Below are 23,637 nucleotides of genomic sequence, written 5' to 3' on the forward strand. Positions count from 1 at the left end.
AGAATAGGTAAAAAGAGGTGAGTCAGGTATCATCAAGAAGAGCCCTTCCAGATGTTTTTTAATGAAATGTATGCGAGAAAACAAACATTTTGCTTAAACTCATGTATGTGCGTGGTATGTGCGGTGCAGACAGAAGAGCTCCCACAGAGCTTTTTTCAGAAAAACAAACATCAACTAATACGCAATGATAAGTAGAAAAACACAGTGACGAACAAATTATATAACGAATAAGAAAACCCACCCAAAATGTAACTTTTTATTTTTATTTTTATATAACAAAGTCATACTCGTATTAAAGAAAAAAATACGTTCGTCACTACAATAAAGTTTTTTTTTTTAAATGTCGTAAGAAAAAATCATTGACAGTTTAAAATGATGAAGGAATTAATAAATACCTTGTATTTGGAGAGAAATCTAACAAATATGAGTTATTTCAATTACGTCATTCTCTTTAAATATAAGATTAATGGAATAAATTGTTTCTCACATTTCTTAAAAATATTTTTAAGAATAACTCAACTCAAAAGTTACATATAAAATATAATTATTATTTTCTTAATTTTGATTTGTATAAGTTGACCAAATTTTAAAAGATGAAGTTATTTTAATTATTAGAAAAAGACATTAATTTTGATTTTGATTTTGATTTTGTATAAGTTATTATTCGTTTTTTTTTTTTGCCGTTCAAAAAAAAAGACATTAATTGATTCAAATCATTTTACTTTTAGCAACTAAATGTTGTATATTATAGGGTTCAAACTCTCACATTCTATTTTATACCTAAATCATTTTACCACTCGTTAAATGGGAACGGCTAATTCAAATCATTAAATAGATTGTTATTATTTTTTATAAAAATATGTAACTAAGGAAACATATATCAATTGGTTTTAAACCACCTAAACCATCTTTAAACAATTAAAATGACTCGCCTCTCTCATCCCACAACTTTATTACGCTTGGTTGAGTTGTATCATTACGCTTAGATGACTTGTATAGTTGGAATCATGCAACTTCTCTTATCCCATCCGAACACTCACCTTAACTCAACGTTGCGTTAGGTGGTACCACCGTCACCGCGTGGATGAAGCAATGTTTTTGTAGTACCACGTTGCCATCTCAAGTCTCAACCCTCATGGACACGCTTCCCAAGTTCCCCTAAGAATATGTATTTAAATGTGTTCTCAAGTTACAACTTATAACTATTCTAGTAGCCCTGAGTCAGTTTATACTAATATATTTCTCCGTTTCACATTTTTTTTTCATAGTCAAAATTTTGTTTCCCGATTAACCTATTGTAATGATAAACTATATAACACGTGTTGTTCTCATATAAATATATATATATATATATATATATATATATATATATATATATATATATATTGTAAGCCATGTAAGTATTTATGTTTAAAATACTTATCCATATTGGTTAAAAAAATTAATATGATGTCCAGATTCGATAAAGTGTGAACTTCAATACACGATAAAGAAAAAGTGAATTGGTCAACACAATGAAAGTGATAAAAGAAAACTGCTGTTTAAAAATAACGTTATTTAATAGTAAATTTAGTATACACTGACCGCATAAAAATATATATTTACCGAATAATAAGCAATTATTATTATTATTATTATTATTACTTTTTATGTAGGTTACATCCAATTACAATTTTAATCCAGTTTTATTCGATACAAGCAATCCAAAAAATCCAAAAACAAATCTCTGGATTAACAAACCCAGTTCGAATTCAATGTTTTTGGTGTTTATGGTGGGGATAATAGTTTTATATGTTATCTTTATTTGATACTAAATTTTTATATAATATATGAAAAATACATCAACTCACCAACTATATTTGAAAGGGGCCCTTCAAACAAAAGATCATGGCTCTATGAATGGCTATATAGAATATCGTTTTAGAAACGATGGCATATTTTTAAATATTTATCTTTTATAGAGTTCGTGTAATTTATATATACTTTTATAGGAAAAAAGTTAAAATACAAATAAAGATAAAAATGAGAAATGCAAAAAAGATTTGTAACCTAAAAAAAATCTTTAAAAAATTCAAAAAGAAAATAATTAAAAAAATCACAGCATAAAGTAAAAAAAAAAAACCTAAAATGTTTCTTTCATATTTCTCGTTAAAAAGACAAAAAAGACAAAACATTGAGGAAAAAATACACAATGACGAAATAAACAATATTAATAATGATAAATAAAAAATATACAATAGATCGCAAAATATAATACAATTCCAAAAAAGATTTAACACAATTTTGAGTAATAAATCAGGAAAATAGACACAATGTCAAGGCATAAAAAAACAATTAATGACGAAAATAAATAAAAAACACAATGATCTTTTTTTCCTCAACATTGTGTTTTTTTTAAAGAGTATGACGGGAGAAACATTTTAGTGTTTACTTTTATTTATTTATTTATATATTGAGTTGAATTTTTTAGGTTTTTTAAGCCAAATTTTTTCCATTCTTCTTATTTTTGTCTCTCTTTATAGAATAATTTGACCATACTTTTTTATACACTCTAATTGATTTCATACCATCGACCAATGAAACATCCTTTTTTGTCCCTGTGGTGGTCAGGTGGTGGTGATGGTTGTCGAGAGAGTAGGGTTTAAAAAGAATGAACGAAAAAAGAGGGAGTGTAAACTACAAAAGAATGGTTCTAATGAAATGAGATTTCTAGTGTAATAGTTAATTTAGTTCCATCGACCAACAAAACATTCTTTTTTCTCACTACCTCATAATAATTCATTCCATCCTCTTATCAGTCATGCATACTAAACGCTACTTTAATATGAAGATATAAGGAAGTCTCAGGTTCAAGTCTTACATATGATAAAAAAATTAAAAACTTTTTGATTTAGGATAAAGGATTTTCTTAACTATGATAGGTTTTTTTCTTAAGCTAAGATAGAGATGATCGGACGGGTTGTGATCCAAATAACCGTAAAAGAAACAAATGGAGTAAAGCTCAACGTTTAGCGCTGGATTCCAAAATAAAGCTCAACGTTTGCTTGACCCAAAAGAACATGCCTCGTAATAGAGACATCTTTTTGTTAAATTCCAGTTCGATTTTTGGAAGTTGCTTCCCTATTTTCATTATCTTAATTAATTATTATACAAATTGCACCTAATATTATATTACAGGGATCTTGTTACATAAAATATTAATATACTTACTTATTTTACACACAAAAAGTTCTATCTCAATTTCGTATATTAAAGTTTCAACTATTTTTAAATACATGTGCTGTCATTATAAAGTTTCTTTAAAAAAATGACTTAATACCTTACAAATTACACGTTAAATGAAGTGATATTTGTAGGTGTTAAAGAAAATGCTTGTGGATTCATAGTGGACACAAGGTTTTTCTTTTTTCCATTTGATATATTTTAACTTGATGTTCGTATTTTCGACAGGATTAAGTCATATGAATAATGATAATTTGTAGTTACAACCGATAAAAACTAAGGGTTAGAATAAATTTTTGAGGCCCACAAAGAATGGCCCAAATGCTCTTGGCAAGAAGCGGGACATGAGCTCGCATGAGCGGGGTTGATAAAAATGCACCTTCACAATATATTTTTGCATAACAATGTAATTGGTAAGAAATCAAGTCTTGAAGTCGTCGTGTTACTGGGTTTCACGGAAAATTACACATTGTTAACAGAGAATGTTCTAGTCAATTTTTTAAAAACTTAACCCTAATTATAAGGACTATAATCAATTTGGAAACAAAGAAGGTCACCATTGGTTTAAAATTGTTTTGAGTCGTGTATTAGATTAATATAGAATATTTAAAAAAATTGAATGTAATTGTGAATATTGGATGAAAACTTGAAATATCCACCGTCGGTTATACCAAAAGTAAATAACTATATGTGGAGTATTAATATGAACTATAATATTGAATATCTCAATTTTGAAGGTAATTTATGAATACGATATTTGCTAATAGATGGGTCGGTTCGGTTTTGATAGGTGTAAATTATCTATGATCATAACCGACCCATGGCTGGTAGTTTTTAAAAAAAAAAAACTTAAAACCGACTTGGTTCGATTTGGTTATATCGGTTCAATTTTATCGGTTAACGGTTATGGTTCGGTTAATTCGGTTTTATGCACACCCTGACCGACAACTCTTGGTTTTATCAACACCACCTTAACGAACGAAGCCAATACCAACCAAATTCACGTTGACTTATCGCTGCAAATCCCAATTTTTACCAATTGAATTCTTCATGCAACGCGTGTGGGAAATCAGTGTTGTTATCATTATGACCTTTTTATTATGTTAATTTTTCATCATTTTAGGTTATATAAGTGTCCCTACGTTTTTTTGCATAGACGGATTAGTTTTTTTTTAATCTCGTGTTGCATCTTACCAAATTTAACTCGTGCCAACTGTAACATTTCAGATTTTCTATTTCCTCATATTGTAATCTTACCGAAATTAATTGATGATAACTATCAGAATCATGCATTAATACCCCTCTAACTAAACTTTTACCCCCTTTTTCACCCACCACCTAAGTTCAAGGACCTAATTGCAAAAACTAATCAATTGTTTTTTCCTTTCTCTTCACCATCACCACCGTCACCGACGCGCACCCCTCTTTTCTTGAACCTTAAATCACGGGATAATTAATGAAATTGATCTCACTAAATCATTCCTTGATCACAAACGAATCCCACCGACACTCTAATCATGGGAAACGATAACAATTGACTGCTATTATAATAATGACGAACAACGACCTAACTCGTCCCTAATACACTATATAAGCTCGATCAAAATGCAATTAAAAACTACCACACCATCCTCTCAGCATCACGACACCAAACCCTAAACCAAATGCAAGCTATGAAGATTTTAAGTCCCCTAACAATCTCAAGTTCAAGTCATGAAGAATATTTGGTTGTTAACCCTCGATTCGTGACCGTTTCTGGTAATTAAATCATGCATTCAGTTCATATTTAATCTACTAACGTTAACCGTAAATCAATTTCAAACAACAATTACAAATTAATCCGATTTGAACTCTATGGTTTGGTTTGGTAAGAACAAGAATTCGCTTGTAATGTAATTGAATTATCGGTTTCATCTTTTTAACAAGTTGAAGCGCTGGCCTGATGGTCAGCACATAATAATAATAATAATACTAATAATAGTAATAGCGTTTGTTAAACTAATAATATGTTAATTTTACTTAAAACCCTATCGAATCCCAAACCCATCATAGTCATGTTATTATAATTATTTCATTTATAATTAATGGATATTATCGTTAACAATTTGGACATTTTGTTGACGTATCTAAAGGAGCTAGATTGTTTCTATCCTACCTTTGTCACATCACATCCTCATTAATTAACTCGATAAGGTGAGTAATCACACCCCCCCCACCCTTAACCGTTTTACCTTTTTGGAGTGTTAGTGTTCACAAGTTAAATAGCTTTATGGTTTCACTACAATTCCACTATTTGCGTAGATATGCAATTGATCAATTAGTTTATACGTGCGAATGTCAGTATGTGTTTATTTTGAAGTATGGTGGTTGGTATCTCATCCTCATCCTCATTCTCGTTAGTATGATCATACGCCGCCAGAGTAACTCAATCCGTTGAGACGAGGGAAATGGCCCTTTTATTTGTTATTGTTATGCTAGTTCTAGTGATTCATGTTTATCGAAAGGAATTGTCATTTTCAATATTATTATATACAAAAATAGTGATTACTTGCTCAATTTTATATTGACAAACAATATATTTTCACGCATGACACAAATAGCTATTTGGGATGATTCAACTGATGAAGTTTAGAATATACCTTATTTTGCATGATGAATAAATAACAAATTTACTTTTAAGTCGTTGATTTGGGTTTTAAATATTTATTTGTAATGTATTTTCTTTGAGAACAATGTTATGTTTTTATGTACTTGATCAATTTATGAAATAAATAATTTAGATATTGACATGTGGAATTCATTTAGTGTCTTTTGAGTATGATACAAAGTATGTCGGCATGTTCCGTCGTAGGTTGGGGTGTGACACCAACCGAACCCACATTAGTGTATCGCTGCAACACGACAGGTATATAAACAAATGCGACCTATCCGGCGCAACGCTCTGGGTTGAATCCAGTTTTTATATAAAACAAGTATATATTTTTTGGTCGTGCAAAGAACTCGCAAGGCATCTGCAAAACACCAGCGGCAGAGTTGTTGCACGGCAAATGGATTACCCGACGTGGTTGCCGAGACCATCCTTTTCCCCTTAGGCTATGTGTAATGGAAGACTACAAAATGGGAGCGATTTTTGACATGTGACGCCACATCGGAAGAGGGACGATTTTCATTTTAGGGGGTATAGTGGTTTTGTAGCCCATCACATCTTATATATATATTACACATACTAATAAAATAATATTAAACCAAAATCGTCAACATCGCAACAAATACATGCCCCCCCAGGGCGTATCTTAGTTGGGCCCAGGGGTGGCCCCGGCCCCCTCCGTTTTTCGCTTGGTAGTGTAAAGTTATCCTTTTTCGGCTGAAATGTTTTATACATAGTGTAAATTTACCCGTTTCCGACCTAAATTTTGAGCCCGGCCCCCTCGGTTTTTTGCCCGATATTGTAAATTTATCATTTTTTGCCCGAAATTTTTTTATAAATAGTGTAAAATTACCCATTTCTGACCGAAATTTTGAGCCCGGCCTCCTCCGTTTTTCGCTCGACAGTGTAAATTTATCGTTTTCAGCTGAAAATTTTTATACATGATGTAAATTCATCCGTTTCCAACCGAAATTTTGAACCCACCCCCCTCTAGTCTATGAATATTTATATATATAAATATATATATATATTGAGTTCGGCCCCCTCAACATGTATGTCCAAGCTTCGTTACTGCCCCCCCCTCCTCAAAAATCGCCCCTTTGTCGCCTAGGGAGCGGTGTTCTCCCTCATGTCGGCCACTACACTTGAACTTTGAGAGATGGCCGAAATAAAAATACCCATATCAATCAATCAATCAATCATGCCCAGTAAAATCCCACCGACAGCAAAGCTATAAGTAGGGTCTGGGGAGGGTGGGATGTAGGCACACCGTACCTCTATCCAAAGGAATAAAGAGGTGGCTTCCAGAGAGACCCTCGGCTCTAAGTACATGTGTATGAAGCAAAATAAAGGAAAATAAAGCAAAATAAAGAAAATCAAAGTTTAACGGTTATATAAAAACTACTACTAATTATAATAATATTAATAATAAGATCACAGTTTAACAGCTATATAAAAGCTAATAATAGATAAAAGTTGGTAAAAGTTGGACGTTGGTGGCACACAAGGTTTTTTTCCTGAATACGAGTAACTTGATCTTTTGGGTGAATATTTTGGAGGTTTTGACTGTTGTTATATGATGGTTGGACTAATATTTGATAAAACATGTCCCCGGCTGATTTGCCTAGGTTCGATTCTCAGGTTGCATAATTTTTAGTTTTTTTTAATGTTTAACACCAATTTTATTTTCCATGTGAAGTTTCTGACTTTCTGCCCTTTTACATTTCGTTTTTGTAGGCCTTTATTTGATTTTGTTTTTTAGTTCATTATTTTCATGATTATTACTGCTTATGTTTTGCTCTATTGAGCATCCATAGTAGAGGTAATTTATTTGTTGTTCTTGTAGTATTTAATTTAACTTTTATCGTTTGTTACGTCGGTAAAGCCTGAATATTGGTAAAACCTTAGTGTTATCGGTAAAACCCGGGTGTTGGTAAATCCGAGCGTTTTAAAACCAGAGCATTGATAAAACCCAAGTGTTGCGTTAGGCGGAGAGTCAACGTTGATTCAATTGATAATTTGATATCAATTACAAACAGCACTAACGACTGGCGTATTAATTACTGGCACAATACGTAGGGTTGAATACTAGTTCTTTACAAAAGATGAGATGATAGACTTTATATCTAAAAGAAAATATGCCTTTTTAAGTCTTTAAAGTGAGTTTGACACGCAAATTTATGAAGTTTGAACGAATTTGATTTTATTGTTAAGAAAAGCTCATGCCAAAAACGTTTTCTTTACTTTTGGCAGTTGGCACTAAGTCAAGTTTAAAGGATAAAGCTATTTCAGGGAATTCCAAAGGAAAAAAAATAAAAAAAAATTACTCTTTTAATATCTCCTTATAGCATTTTATATTTTTCAAACGTTACATGAATTTCTCTTTTTGAGATAACCTACATGTAGTATGTTAAATTATATTTTATAGTAGCTTTTATCTCTCGTATTATGGGGGTTTTACATTATTCATTTATAATATTTATATATTTTTTTTATTTTAATTATATTTATTGTACAGAAGTTAATAATATACTTAATATTTGATTATGAAAGAGTTTCACAAATAAATGAGATGTTATAAACCCGTTTAAAGGCTATTTGGGTTTAATGAGACCTATGACTCGCTTATTTATTACTATAAAATTGATTTTTAATTATAAATAATATATATCTTTTTTAAAGAAATCATATATTAATTTTTAATATATTTCTATTTTATAGAATCTTCATATCAAATATTTAATGAGATTAATTTTAATTTAATGAGATGTTATAACTCGTTTAAGAAATATCTGGGTTTTGGTGAGACCCATACCCATAGATTCAGGTTAAATGCATGAGATGCCTCCATTTACAAATAATGCAATCTGGTGGCTTGAGAAAATGCAGGGAGCAACCAGAGAGCTTTTAAAGCTTTTGTTTATATATATTATTACTAGTTTTTATCCCCCGTATTATTGGGGTTGTTTTACATTTTTCCTTTCTAATATTTATATTTTTTATATTATTATTTTATTTATTGTAAGAAAGTTAATAATATACTTAAGATTTGATAATGAAAGAGTTTCACAAATAAATAAGATGTTATAACTCAGTTTAAAAACTTTCTGGTTTTGGTAAGACTCATGACCTGCTTAATTTTATAATATAAAATTCTTTTTAATTGTAAATAATAATAATAATATACATAGGATTTGATGATGATAGTGTTTCACAAATAAATGAGATGTTATAACACGATTTGAAAACTACCTGGGTTTGGTGAGACACATGGCTTGCTTATTTTTTTTACTATAAAATTGTTTTCTTAATTATAAATAATATCTTTTAAAAAAAATCAGATAATAATTTTTAGTGTATCCCTATTTTATTGGATTTTCATATCAAATATTTGATGAGATTAATTTTTAATATAATGAGATGTTACAACCCGTTTAGGGGTTATGTGGGTTTAGTGAGACCCATACCCGTGAATTCGGGTCAAATGCATGAGAAGCCTTCATTTACAAATAAAATAATCTGGTGACTTAAGAAAATTTAGTGATGTTTCGTTTTTTATCCCCCGTATTACGGGGGTTTACATTATTCGTTTATAATATTTACATATTTTTTGGATTTTAATTTTATCTATTGTACAGAAAATAATAATATATTTAGTATTTTATGATTAAAGGGTTTCGCAAATAATTGAGATATTATAATCGTTTTTAAAAGTCATTTGGGTTTGATGAGACTCATGACCCGCTTATTTTTTTTTACTATAAAATTGTTTTTAAGTGTAAATAATATATATCTTTTTTTAAATAAATCATATGTTAATTTTTAGTATATCCATATTTTATAGGATTTTCATATTAAATATTTGACGAGATTAATTTTTAATTTAATAAGATTTCATAACCCATTTAAAGAATACTGTATCTGGGTTTGGTGAGACCCATACCCATGAATTCAGGTCAAATGCATGAGAAACCTCCATTTACAAATAACGCAATCTGGTGGCTTAAGATAATGTAGGGAGTACCCAAAGAGCTTTTAAAGATTTTGTTTATATATATTACTAGTTTGATCCTCCCATGTTACGGGGGTTTATTCAGGTTTTTGTTTTTAATCGTTTTCCTATTTTATGATTATTTATTTTATTTTTTGACGTAGTTTTGTTTTAATTTAATACATATATATTAGTTTGTTATTATATTATTTAGCGTTTTGATATTTTCAATTGAGATGTGTAGGCTTTTTAGATTTTTAACGAACAAACATGAACAAACACGAGTATGTTAATTTTTTAAAATGAACAAACATGCACACAAATACTTGTCTAATGAAAAAGGGGACGTTGATGATGGTTATCGGAAGTTAACCAGCGATGAAGATGATAAGCCAGCAACTAAGAACATGTAAAGGAGATAAATTAAATTAGGGTTTAATGATGAAAGTGTTTACCAATAAATGAGTTCTTATAACATTTGAGGGTTATTAGGGTTTGGTAAGACCCATAACCCGTGGAGATTATTCTTTGATGATTAAGGGGTTATTTCACAAATAAATGAGATGTTATAACCTGTTTAAGGGTTATCTAGGTTTGGTGAACCCATGGGCCATGACCCGCAAAAATTATTGTTTGATTATGAAAGAGTTTTGCAAATAAATGAGATGTTTTAACTCATTTAAAGACTATCCGGGTTTGGTGAGATCCATATCCACGAATTCGGGTCAAATGCATGAGAATCATCCATTTAGAAATCAAACAATCTGATGACTCTAGAGAATGAGAGGAACAACCTGAGAGCAACACATATGATTTCATAGTAGACAATTATATAGATATTTAGAGAGATAGATATATATATATAAATATATATTTACAATGTAGTTTATTAATATTCTAACATATTTCTACTAATATAATCGTGAAAGATAAAATTAAGAAATAAATTTATCTTAGATTGTGATATAGACCACAATTCACTGATTTTATGGGCTATGTCATTGAAACAAGCAAACACCCCCCCCCCCCTCCCCCTCCTCTTATCGACAATATAATTGCCTAAAATTTCCAGACTATTTCACCGTCCAACTCTTAATTTTATCACCCTTTTTAATTTTTTTTAGAATGACCAACTAAGTAACGCCGGGTACTACGTACGAGGTTCCCATTGGCTAAAGGTAGCCCGAGCCGGCCACGAGCCCGGATGGACGGAGCCCATAGCGGTCCACCTATTGAGGGATTCCTGGATAAAACCGACCCTCACGCCCGTCAAACGGCACGACAGCGAGGAGCCGGTAAAACTGGGTGAGATCAGGACTCGAACCCTGGCAAGCCAGAGTCATCCCTCATATCTCCCATATAAATTGGTGATAGTAAGGTTTGAACCTCATATCTCTCACTTGTAAAGTGAGTGCTGTACCATCACCCTTTTTTAATTGATTAGCATCTGAACTTATTTTGGTAAAAAAAAATATTTGCTAATTTCATGAAAAATCTAATTATACAAGTTTCTATATACAATTTTTTTTCTAAACATTCTGACATAAGTTTTAACGAAAACAGATTTGTTTTGGGAAAATATAGTCTCGTAAACGACTTTGACACGTGCTTAGACCGGTAAATTTGGCAAAAATAAATTTACATTTTTGGCTATCCGAAAACAAAGAGTACTCAAAATTTTATAGTTTTTTAATTTTAGGTTTATACTTATTTTTAATTATTAATGAGTGTTTATAATTATTATTAGCTGGTAAGTTTTTTGTAGTATTAATTTTACTTTTAAGTATTACTTGGTGAATGACATGACATAGTGGAAAAATTGATGAATTGACGAGTATATTCTTGATATAGTAAAGTGGAGTGAAGTGTGATATGACGCTAAGGTGTTGTTTGGTTATTCAGAGGTAAATTCTCAATAGTCTACGGACCACATCTAAAGACACCCGTAGAGGAAGAGATGAACCAAATCTATGTAGTCTGCAAAAGAAGATTGTTTGTTTTTAATGTATGTAGACTGCCAAAATATATAGGTGGTGGTGTATGAATGGTGGTAGTGGACAGTGGTGCGAGACGATGGCAATGGTAGCGGACGGTGGTGGTGGTGGACAATGGTGTAGACGGTGGTGGTTATGGACGGCGGTGACGGATGGTGGGTTGTGGTGGTGGACGGTGGTGCTTGATTTTAAAATGCGAGAGGCGAAGAAAAGCGGCATGGTTAAAAACAGAAGCGCGAAGCGCCAGGCGTAAAAGAAAGCAGGAGCTTTTTGTACACAAGATAAACATATTTAAATAATTTTTATATCTGTATATTCAACATCCCGACCCATTATGTAGCTATATTTAAGCATTATAAATAATTTAATATACAAACTACCTATACATACAACCTAAAAGGCATATTGTACAACATTTAGATGCTTAAAAATCACTTGAGTACGAAAAATGAGCGTCTGAACTTCGCTTTAGGTCGCTTTTTGCCTAAAAATCTCGCCTCAGGCCCGCGTTTTAAACATTGCTCGCCTTGACTAGCCTAAAGCGAAGAGGCCCTCACCTTAGGTCTCCTCTCACCTCAGGCGCACTTTTTTTTAAACCAAGCGGTGGTGGTAGGTAGTGGTGGTGGCAGACGATGGGTGGTGGTGGTGGTGGACAGTGAGTGTTGGTAGGTGGTGATGTTTAACCTTTGCATACCTTAGAAGATCTTATAAGTGGTTGGGCCAAGTCTGCACCAAGAACAGTTTGTGCATACGTTTTTTTTAATGAAACATCGTCGAAAAAACAATCTGCAGATGACAACGTATGTGCGTGGTCTGTGCGGCGCAGACAAAATAGTTTGCACAAACCTTTTGTAGAACAACAAACACCACCTAACTTAACACAATAAGTAAATTGATGAAGTATAAAGCACACCCCATCTAATAGTCTTAGACTAGGTGTTGCGGGCCGCTTATGGCAGCCACAAACGAGGGGCGCAAGCCACATGGATGGCAAACACCACAACCCCTTGCGCGCGATTGGAGCCATGAATGGCTAGTTGCGAGCTCACTCACGGAAGAGAAACAAACGTTGGGGCATGGGGTTACGTGAGTTGAGCCGGATGGAAGGGGAGTTTTTTTTTTCTTTTTAATTATTACCTATTTAACAACCCTTTACCCATAAAAATCACACACAATCTATTTTCTCTTCATAACCCTTTTACCCTTTTTGCAATCAATTTCATTTGTTTATAAACTAGGGGTTTACCCAAGCTTTGTCGGTCCCTAGCGTTGAGGCATTAAATTGATGCGAATTCGGTCAGTTTTAGTTACACGCGTTATTGCATCGGAACTAAAACCAAAAGTAAAACAAAAGGAGTATAAAAATTGAGGTAGACCAACGTGGTGACGTCGGTTTATAAAACACAATCATTGGTATAAGTCGATCGTTTTCAATTATGTGCGTTAATGCGGTCAGTCTATGCAAATTGAGTCAATTTCACTCACGCTTGTTACAGTATCAGAACTAAAAATAAAAAAAATCATCATTTGGGCCGATGGGGTGCTTTGCGACACCAAAGTTCTCAAATGTTTATATACTAGTGTGTTTACCCGGTGCGTTGCACCGGATAGGGCGGTAAAAACTGGGTGGCGATAAACATAAGCATTATCAGTTATGGGCATTGAAACGATAAGTCGACGCGACTTCGGTCAGTTTCAATTACGTGCATTATGTTACTGAACCTAAAAACCAAAACTAAAACAAAAAAAAAACATATATAAAAATTGTGGTGGACCAATGATGTGGTGTCAGTCGGTAAAACTCAGCGTTGAGAATACCCGAGGGTTGTCGATCCCGAGTGTTGAGGCGGCGTGCCTACGCAAATTCGGTCAATTTCCATCACGTCTGTTATGGTACCGTCGTTGAATTAACATATAAAAAATAAAATATTCGACGTTTATTTGGTCGATAAACCTGGCCGGTGGTAACCCAAGTGTTGTCATTCATGGGCATTGAGGCGGTAACTCAACACGAGTTTGGTTGGTTCAGTTACTTTCTTTATGGTACAAGAGCTAAAAAATGGGGAAAATATAGAAAAAAATTGAGATGGACCAATGGGATAACGTTGGTAAGTAAACTCGGGTGTTGGTAAAATCCGAGCGTTGTCGGTCCCGGTCGGATTCCATTATGTTCATTACGGTACTAGAAATAAAAAAATTTATAAAAAACAACAATATGTCAATGACCAATAAGGTGCCGTCAAGTGACCCATTAACCACTTAGCAACACCAAACTTTATAATTGTTATATATAACAATATCGATATACGAGATTGTTATCATCGACCGTAATTGCCATTCGGTCAAGACGACGACGTGTTTGGCACCGAGATAAAGCATAACATAAGTCAAATACCACCACCACCTCCCGACTTTGTTATTTCGGAGATACAATAGGCTCCTAAGGAGGCCGGCAAGGGAAAACGAGGCAAAAAAAATAAGAGCCAAGGAGCAGCGGGAGGCTCGAGCCGAGCGGCATTGAAGGTCGTTCCAAAAAGAAAAACAACTCCTTGGACGGTATAGGAGAAAACGGCTTTGCGTCGTGCTTAGGTTGAAATATCCCAATATCAACAAGCTGATATTTAATTTAACCCTTTTTTTAGGTTTCGTATCAAATTTTAAAAATATATTTTTAACATTTGTTAACCTCTTTTAAATGTAGCGGACTATCAAAAGCACAAAATATTTTGGGCAAAGTACGAGAGTTGTTCTACACTTTGGTGGGAAATAGACAACGTACGACCAATATGATATCAGGTTGGTGGTCCGAAACTCGTAAATTTGTCAGACTGTTTACGAATTTACATAACACACACAGTCGTCGAATTCAAGCGAGCGAGAGTGATGATATTCAAATATACTAATTCACCTGCGAGGAATGGAAAGCCAAAGTGTTAAATAAGCACGGGATGGTAAAAATGCGGGACAAGGACTACTTGTGAAAAATACTCAAGTCATGCTCGAAATGGGCCGAGTTAGTTGAAGTGGACGAGGGTGACTCAGTGCCCAAGCGTACGAAAACTTTTTCGTCTGATGCATATGTCTCATCTAGTAGCTTATATGCTAATATTGGGATCGACTTAAACGTGGCCGGACAAGAAGAACAACCACAAGTCCTATGTCTTCCAGTCCTAAGGGTAAAAGAACAATTCCCGAGGTGGATCCAAAATTTACCGAAGATGTCCATAAAATATCGAGTAGTATCGAGGTGACGACGTATGTGAAATTTTAAAAGTAAGGTTTAGGAATTTAGACTTTTTTACTAAGGACTTTAGCAACCTAGATATGATGCGCCGATAGGTATTTGAACATGAACAAACGCTAGGTTTAGAGGAAATCAAAAAAGATCAAAGATAATGGCGAAGAGGAAGAGGCATAGCTAGCTAGGAAAAATCTTTTTTGTTTTGTTTTTAAGATGTTTAATGTTTTTTATAAAAAATATTTTTTTTAGTTTACTATATTGTTTTATATTAAAAAAACAGAAAATTTGTTAAAACCATCTTTCGCCTGAACCACAATAGGCTCATGTGACTTCAATAGTGGCTTTAACGAGTGTTCACTTAGCGTCCAGTTAGCACTGCATGACACAATAACATAATAAATTAAAGGGATAAATTCAACGATTACACAATCTTAATAAGATTATAGACCAACTAAACGCCAATAATATCTGTATATATTAAGTCTATTTTGAAAATAATAAATTGATTATTTTAAGTGATGTAACTTGTTCAAAGAATACAAACATATTATACACATCCAATCTTTTAACATGCATGTATTATTTTATATTCTTCTATAAGAATTACGAGTCCTCTTGATTTGACTATTTTCTCATCCAGAGACACAACTTAGCTATAAGCCAAAAGTGTTGCAATGCCATATAACCAAAATTCCCAATCACAACGATAATACAAATAAGTAAAAATATAAATAAACTGTTATCTACAATTCCAATTATTCCACCACTCAAGCCATGTATTTGCAAGAGAGATGTACATTTATTTCTGATAAATAGATTTAATTTCTTTCATTTGCAAGAAAATTAAAAATACAAGTCTTTACAAAAGAGAGAACATTTATATAATACCATTAATTACATAAACGAAACCAAAAGTAGTATAATTTGAACAAACGTTAACAATTGCAGGAATACACAAGTAATGGCCAATGCTCGTTAAGGATATCAAACTCTCTAATTTGAGACAGAACGATATACATAATACATTTATTACATAAACTAAACCAAAAGTAATATAATTTAAACAAGTATTGATATTTACAGGAATGTACAAGTAATAATCGCCAATGCTCACTAAGGATATCAAACTCTCTACTTTGAGCATCAATATCTTATCATCTTAGCTCCATTTTGACGCATTTTAGCTTATTACGAAGTTCTTGTCATGGATAACACAAACTCATAAATTACTACTTGTGTAATTTATATATATATATTGTGTTAAGAGTTAGTAAAATCATACTATCAACATTTTTTCCAACAATCCTCACATGAATGGAGTTTGGCTGGAGTACAAGAAGTTTTCGATGAAATCTCGATGGTTGAACCTTGCATAAGGTATGGAGTTGTTAGCGTTGAACCTTCCAATGTGAAAGCATATATAGTCTCCAATTTGGCTTGATAAACTAGAACCAACTGTCGTTTAACTGGAAAATATCCATGTTCACAAAAGACTTTTCTCAACATGGCCATCCTCTCATTGTCATGTCCTTAGGTGGTCATCGACACTAGCCTAGTTCCACAAGAGTTCAAAACATTAACAATAAACATAAACAACGTGAGAAGTGTATTCACAAATCTATCATCAAATAAAACACACTGAAATCAATAAATTCAAACAGACACGTGAGAAATTATAGCTCTTTGTCACCATACTAAAATCATTTAGTATACGTTTCACAACTATTATTATTATTATTATTATTATTATTATTATAGTTATTGTCAGGAACCGTTATTTATTTTTTGAAAAACTCAAAAGACAAAAAAACCTTGAACCCGTGATGCAATCTTAGAGGGGTTTCGTTTCGACTCTCATTAATTCTAAAAAGATACATCCAATCAATATAAAGCACCGTACCGTAAACAGGTACTTAAAATTAAAAATGGATAGTATACGTGTGAATTAATTGAAGTCGTGAAAAGTTAATAAAAACAATTAAATGAAAAGAGGATGGAATCTAATAAAAAAGACAGCGATGGATCCATCCTTAATCACACGTACGCACAGGGAAAGAAAAGAAGAGAAGAGAAGAGACAAACACACTCCTCCTTTTCAAATAACATTTCTTTTTTTATAAAAAAAAACTTATAATATCTTTTATTTGAATTTGATTTCTCTCTCCTTTGCATCTATCTCCAGGTAAACTAACAGTGAAGATGGGTACATGCCATGTGGACCAAACAGCTGTCTCCACACCCCCACAATACACACTACTTCTACTCTTCTCTCTCTCTCTCTCTCTACATTCACCATTTTCCCCAACTGGAATGATGAAAGCAGCTAATAATCACTTGTTCATAATCTCCTGAAAAAAGCAAACCAGTTTAACAACATACATCATCATCATCATCTTCCATCTCACACCCACACCTACACATCATGAAATCTTCTCTTCACTTTAACAACCATTTTCTTGTCTTTTTTGCCTTACTCCCATTTGTCAATGGCTACCAGCAACTCCTCACCTTCAAATCCTCACTCAAAACTCCCGGTTACCCGGACACATTCCGTGTAACTACACTCGTGTCTCCTGCACCAACGATAAAGTTTTCGCTATAGATCTGAGTAATATTGACCTAAGCGTCGGGTTTGATTTTATTTCCGAGACTTTGTTAACGATTGCTACCTTAGAATCCTTTACCGCCAGAAGCTGTAATGTTACTGGTACCGTTTCAGCTAGATCTTTAATATCTTGTAGTAAGGTTCTTCGTGTTCTAGATCTGGGCGGGAACCGGGTCGGTTACGGATATATCCGAGCTGTCTGTTTGTCCAGATTTAAAGGTAATCAACTTTTCAAGGAACTCGATGGAGTTTAACGGCGGGTTGAAGCCGCTCGGGTTGTCTTTGCAAGTTGTTGATCTGTCGTATAATATTATCTCTGGGACGGAGTTTGTCCCGTGGATGTTATCCGAGGGTTGTGTTGCACTTATGCAGTTTAATGTTTCCGGTAACAATATCTCCGGTACGGTTCCTGAGGGTTTTAAGGCGTGTTCTTTGCTTGAAGTGTTTGATATCTCCAAGAATAATTTCACTGGTGAGTTACCGGTGGATTTGTTTACGAGCTTAGCTAACTTGAAGACATTGATTATGGGGTTTAATAATTTTAAAGGGAGGTTACCGGAGACGTTGTCTGAAATGGCGAATCTCGAGCGGTTCGACGTGAGTTCGAATGAGATTTCCGGTGAAATACCTGCCGGAATCTGTCAAGGTGGTGGTGCTAGTAAGTTGAAGGTGTTGTACCTTCAGAATAATCGGCTTTCGGGTTCGATTCCTGATAGTTTAAGCAATTGTTCAGAGTTGGTTTCGCTTGATCTGAGTTTTAATACTCTCGAAGGAGTAATCCCGAAAAGTTTCAGGTACTTATCGAATCTTCAAGATTTGATTATATGGATGAACTTATTAACCGGTGAAATCCCTGAAGAGCTTATGTACCTTTCAAATCTTGAAAATTTGATTCTAGATTTCAATTATTTAACCGGTTCAATCCCGGCTAGTTTAAGCAATTGCACCAATTTGAACTGGATTTCCCTTTCCAACAATAAATTGGGTGGTGAAATTCCGGCCGCGTTAGGCGGTTTGTCCAATCTTGCTATTCTTAAACTCGGGAACAACTCATTTTCTGGCAAGATTCCTCCGGAGCTTGGGGATTGTAAGAGTTTAGTATGGTTGGATTTAAACACCAATCAGTTAAGTGGAACTATTCCACCTGAGCTTTTCAAGCAGTCTGGATTCATTGCGGCTGCGTATCTCACCGGAAAACCATATCTGTACATCAAGAATGATGGGAGCAAGCAGTGTCATGGTGCGGGAAATTTACTGGAATTTGGGGGAATCCGGCAAGTGGATTTAGACCGGATTTCGTCAAGACATCCATGCAATTTCACCAGGGTGTATTTGGGTATCACTCAGCCAAACTTCAATCACAACGGGTCGATGATCTTCTTTGATCTGTCATACAATAAATTGGAAGGTGGAATCCCGAAAGAACTCGGAAAAATGTACTATCTCAACATATTGAATTTGGGTCACATCGATCTCACGGGTCCGATTCCTGATGAGCTAAGCGGGTTAAAAAACGTAGCCATTCTTGATTTGTCACATAACCGGCTCAACGGTTCGATCCCGAACTCGTTAACCAGTCTCGGTCTGGGTGATGCAGATCTCTCTTTCAATAACTTGACGGGTGCAATCCCGGTATCCGCCCCGTTTGACACTTTCCCGGCTGACAGATTCTCGAATAATTCCGGGCTTTGCGGTTATCCACTTCCTAAATGCGGGTCGGATTTGAAAGATAAGTTAAACAGTCACCATAAATCAAATAAACGAGAAGCATCACTAGCTGGAAGTGTAGCGATGGGGTTGTTATTCTCGTTATTTTGCATATTCGGAGTGGTTATAATCTTGGTGGAGATGAGGAAACGGAGGCGGAAGAAGGCGGCTGCTGCCCTCGAAGCGTACGCTGATGGTGGCGCCAATTCGTACTCTGGTGGTGATCGTGCTAACGCTAGCACCGCTTGGAAACTCACCACCACACGAGAGGCGTTAAGCATAAGCTTAGCCGCGTTTGAAAAACCATTAAGAAAACTCACTTTCGCAGATCTGCTCGAAGCGACAAACGGGTTTGACAACAATAGTCTTATCGGGTCTGGAGGGTTTGGCGATGTGTACCAGGCCCAGTTGAAAGATAACACTGTGGTCGCGATCAAGAAGCTTATTCACGTTAGTGGGCAGGGCGACCGGGAGTTCACAGCAGAAATGGAAACGATTGGGAAGATAAAGCATAGAAACCTTGTCCCGTTGCTCGGGTATTGTAAGATCGGAGACGAACGGTTACTCGTTTACAAGTACATGAAGTACGGAAGCTTAGAAGACGTTTTACATGACAGAAAGAAAACTGGGATTAAACTAAACTGGGCTAAACGAAGGAAGATCGCGATAGGGTCAGCCCGTGGGCTGGCTTTTCTACACCACAACTGCATTCCGCATATTATTCACCGGGATATGAAATCGAGCAACGTTTTACTAGACGAAATCTTGAAGCTCGGGTGTCGGATTTCGGTATGCCGAGACATATGAGTGCAATGGACACTCACTTAAGCGTGAGCACGTTAGCGGGAACGCCTGGATACGTCCCGCCCGAGTATTATCAAAGTTTTAGATGCTCCACAAAAGGTGATGTCTACAGTTACGGTGTTGTGCTGCTCGAGCTTTTAACAGGAAAGCAACCCACCGATTCACCAGATTTCGGCGACAACAACCTTGTCGGGTGGGTGAAACTGCACGCGAGAACCTGCATAACCGACGTGTTTGATCGGGAACTACTAACGGAGGACCCGACGTTAAAGGTTGAGCTTTTACAGCACCTGAAAGTGGCGTGTGCGTGTTTGGATGACCGGCCGTGGAAGAGGCCGACGATGATTCAAGTGATGGCAATGTTCAAGGAGATTCAAGCGGGGTCAGGGCTGGAGTCAACGGCGTCCACGATAAGCACCGGTGAGACGAATTTTAGCACGGTGTCGGAGGTGGAGATGACGATAAAGGAAGACTGTGGACAAGGCAAACACTGATGTAGTAGGGGAGTTGTTATTTCAAGTGTATGGCTTTTCTGTATTTTGTATGTATTATTATTATTAGTAGTCTTTGGGGTAATCTTGTCATTATACATAAAAACAAGTTGATCAATTTTCATGTATATATTTACATAATAGCTTTTGAGAGCCTTATGTTCCTTTCTTGACTAGTACAATGTTCCTTGCTTGACTAGTACAACAATGTCATTGCTTAATTTTGCTGTTATATGCCTCCCCCCCAAACTTTTCGCCCAATACCGTCTGGGAGGGCGCTGTAGCCCAAAATCGCCCCAAATACCTTCATTTGTCACTCCACTACACTCAGACTAATAACTATAGGAATAGTGATGTAACTATCATACACGTGTAATATTAATATTATTTACTATACCTCAGTTCGAGGTTCGAATCTTCTTTGTAACAAAATGTCGTGCGCGAGTATTATAAAGGGTCTTTGGATGGTGGATTTACCCTGGAATTGATAGTGGGCGAGGTCACTAGCACTGTCTTCGATCACGAGCGTGAATGACGTTTTACCATTGATGTACTTGGATGGTTGAAATTTGTTTGTGGTTAAAAAGAGTATGTATAAATACTTATAGATTTTTGGTAATTATTTACGTTTCTAGTAGATCTCATTTAAAAAATGAATCAAACACCCCCAAAAAAAAGAAGGTTTTGTTAATTGTATAAAAATAATATTAAATAAATAAAAAATGTAGGGTAAAACGTAAACAAAGAGAATCGTAAGAAAAGGGGTGTCCAATTCCATGATCCACAATACAAGGAGAAGGTGACGTCAGCGACGGTGACCAAGTGGGAGGCCACATTAACCGCAGTTTTCCGCTCTTTCTTTCATCATCACTCAACTTTTTCAAGACCATTAAATTGAATTACTTTTATTTATTTTTATGTTATCATTATTATTTCATTTCTATATTTCTAAATAATTTTTAATGGTTTCATTGAAATGCTTCTTATCCTTATCTAATCCTAAACATATTGACAAAATTCAATTATTTCATATCGACTATTGGCAACTAAATAAATAAAAGTCGAAAAATAATAATAAAGCAACTATCATTCAATTTTGTCAAGAATTGCGTTTGTAGGGCTTTGAATAAGATGGAGACTTTCTACAATTATCCAACCGTCATACGTACAAATACTATTAGTATATACGTCAGAAACATAATCAAATACATTTTATTTTTAACATGAAAACAGTAAAATCCAATTTACTGTTATCATTAGGTTTATATTTATAGTGTTTGCTGTTATTTTTTGTTCGTATTTGCTAATTTTCGATTATGTATCTGCTTATTTATATTTTGTTGTTAATATCATATTTTTTTATTTGCTGGTATTTGTTATTATTTTGTTCTTGATTTTGATTATTTTGTTGTAATTTTTAGTTTTTTTCTTTGTTATTATAAATTATTGTTTATATAGATTGGTATTGTTTCACACGTTCTCATTTTTTTATAAATTAGTTTTAGTTCTTACGTTCTCACATTAAGATTAAAATGTACATGAATTTTCCTCATTTAAGTTGTTAACTATTTAGAAATTATTAATGTGTTGGTTTTTTTTGAGTAACCACATAAATCAATTATATCAAGATAAATAAAAAATATTGGCAGATTCACACAACACCAAACCAACAAAAGTACAAAATTCTATACCAACACTCTAATCACCCTACAAACAACCCAAAGCAAGCATCCGTTATCCAATGAAGCACCTGACTTACACCACGGATTCTTTTGGTCCAACTTCAGAAGTGGCCTGACTTGGTTTGATCTGCACAAGTGTTTCTTTTGTCCGTAAGTTATCTAATATTTAATCTCCAGTGCGTTCAGATGGTCAATGACTTGACGTTGCGTCCACAACTTTGGGCCTCCATTCCCCATGATTCGGACGTTGGATGGTATTGAGGAATACCATTTGACTCGTTACTTTATAGTTCAATCAACACTTATGTGTTTATGGAGAATACTTCACTTGACTAGATCAATCAATCACCGGATGGTCTTGACCGAAGAAGTCGGTAATGCAATATATGTATTATTTTAGAGAAACAACATTGTTACATTATTTTTGTATTTGTATTTGTGTGCATGGAAATAGGATCAAATACATTTTATTCTTAACATGAAAACGGTGAGAACTAATTTGTTGTTATGATTAGGTTTATATTTATAGGTGTTTGCTGCTATTTTTTGTTCGTATTTGCTAATTTTCGATTATGAGGCATTATAAGTATTTGCTTATTTATATTTTGTTGTTATTATTAGATGTTTTCTTTTGCTGTTATAAATATTTGTTGGTATATGTTGTTATTATTTTGTTCTTGATTTTGATTCTTTTGTTGTAGTTTTAGGTTATTTTCTTTGATATTATAAGTCATTGTTTATGTAGATCGGTATTGTAGTTGGTATTGTTTCTTACGTTCGCATAGTTAAATAAATTGACATTATTTCCTACGTACTCATGTTAAGATCAAAATGTACATGAACCTTCCCCTGTGTGTATGCGCAATATATTAGGTCTATGGTGTTCTTATTACGAGACTTCTAAAGTTCGTATAAAATTTGGTACGAGTATTGGTACGTGTTTTTATTGATTTTTGGTATGAGTACAATCGGGTACACGTACGGGTACGGATACCGGTAGTATCCCACGCTCATCCCTAGTTTCTTGGTTTATATCATAAATGACGCAATTATTAAGTAAAATTGATTAATGAAAATATCATAGGATATATGTTTTCGATCGTTTGCAATTCATGGGTGTGCAAAAACAGAAGCATAATTGGAAACCGAAATTAACCACAACTAAACAAAACATTTTAAGTGAATGTGATTAACCAACCATTCGGTTATGGTTGTGGTTAACGTTTCTTCGTTAACAGACTTTAACCGAAACT

The 23,637-nt window shown here is 34.2% G+C and overlaps 1 pseudogene; it reads left to right on the forward strand.

Moving 5' to 3' along the window:
- Positions 1-17,318: 17,318 nt before the first annotated feature.
- On the forward strand, positions 17,319-20,866 carry LOC143552549 (protein BRASSINOSTEROID INSENSITIVE 1 pseudogene; annotated as a pseudogene).
- The last annotated feature ends 2,771 nt before the right edge of the window (positions 20,867-23,637 follow it).

Source organism: Bidens hawaiensis, unplaced genomic scaffold (assembly GCF_021521415.1).
Source record: "Bidens hawaiensis isolate Kalapana, Puna unplaced genomic scaffold, B.hawaiensis_p1.1 tig00016943_1, whole genome shotgun sequence".
Taxonomy (NCBI): domain Eukaryota; kingdom Viridiplantae; phylum Streptophyta; class Magnoliopsida; order Asterales; family Asteraceae; genus Bidens; species Bidens hawaiensis.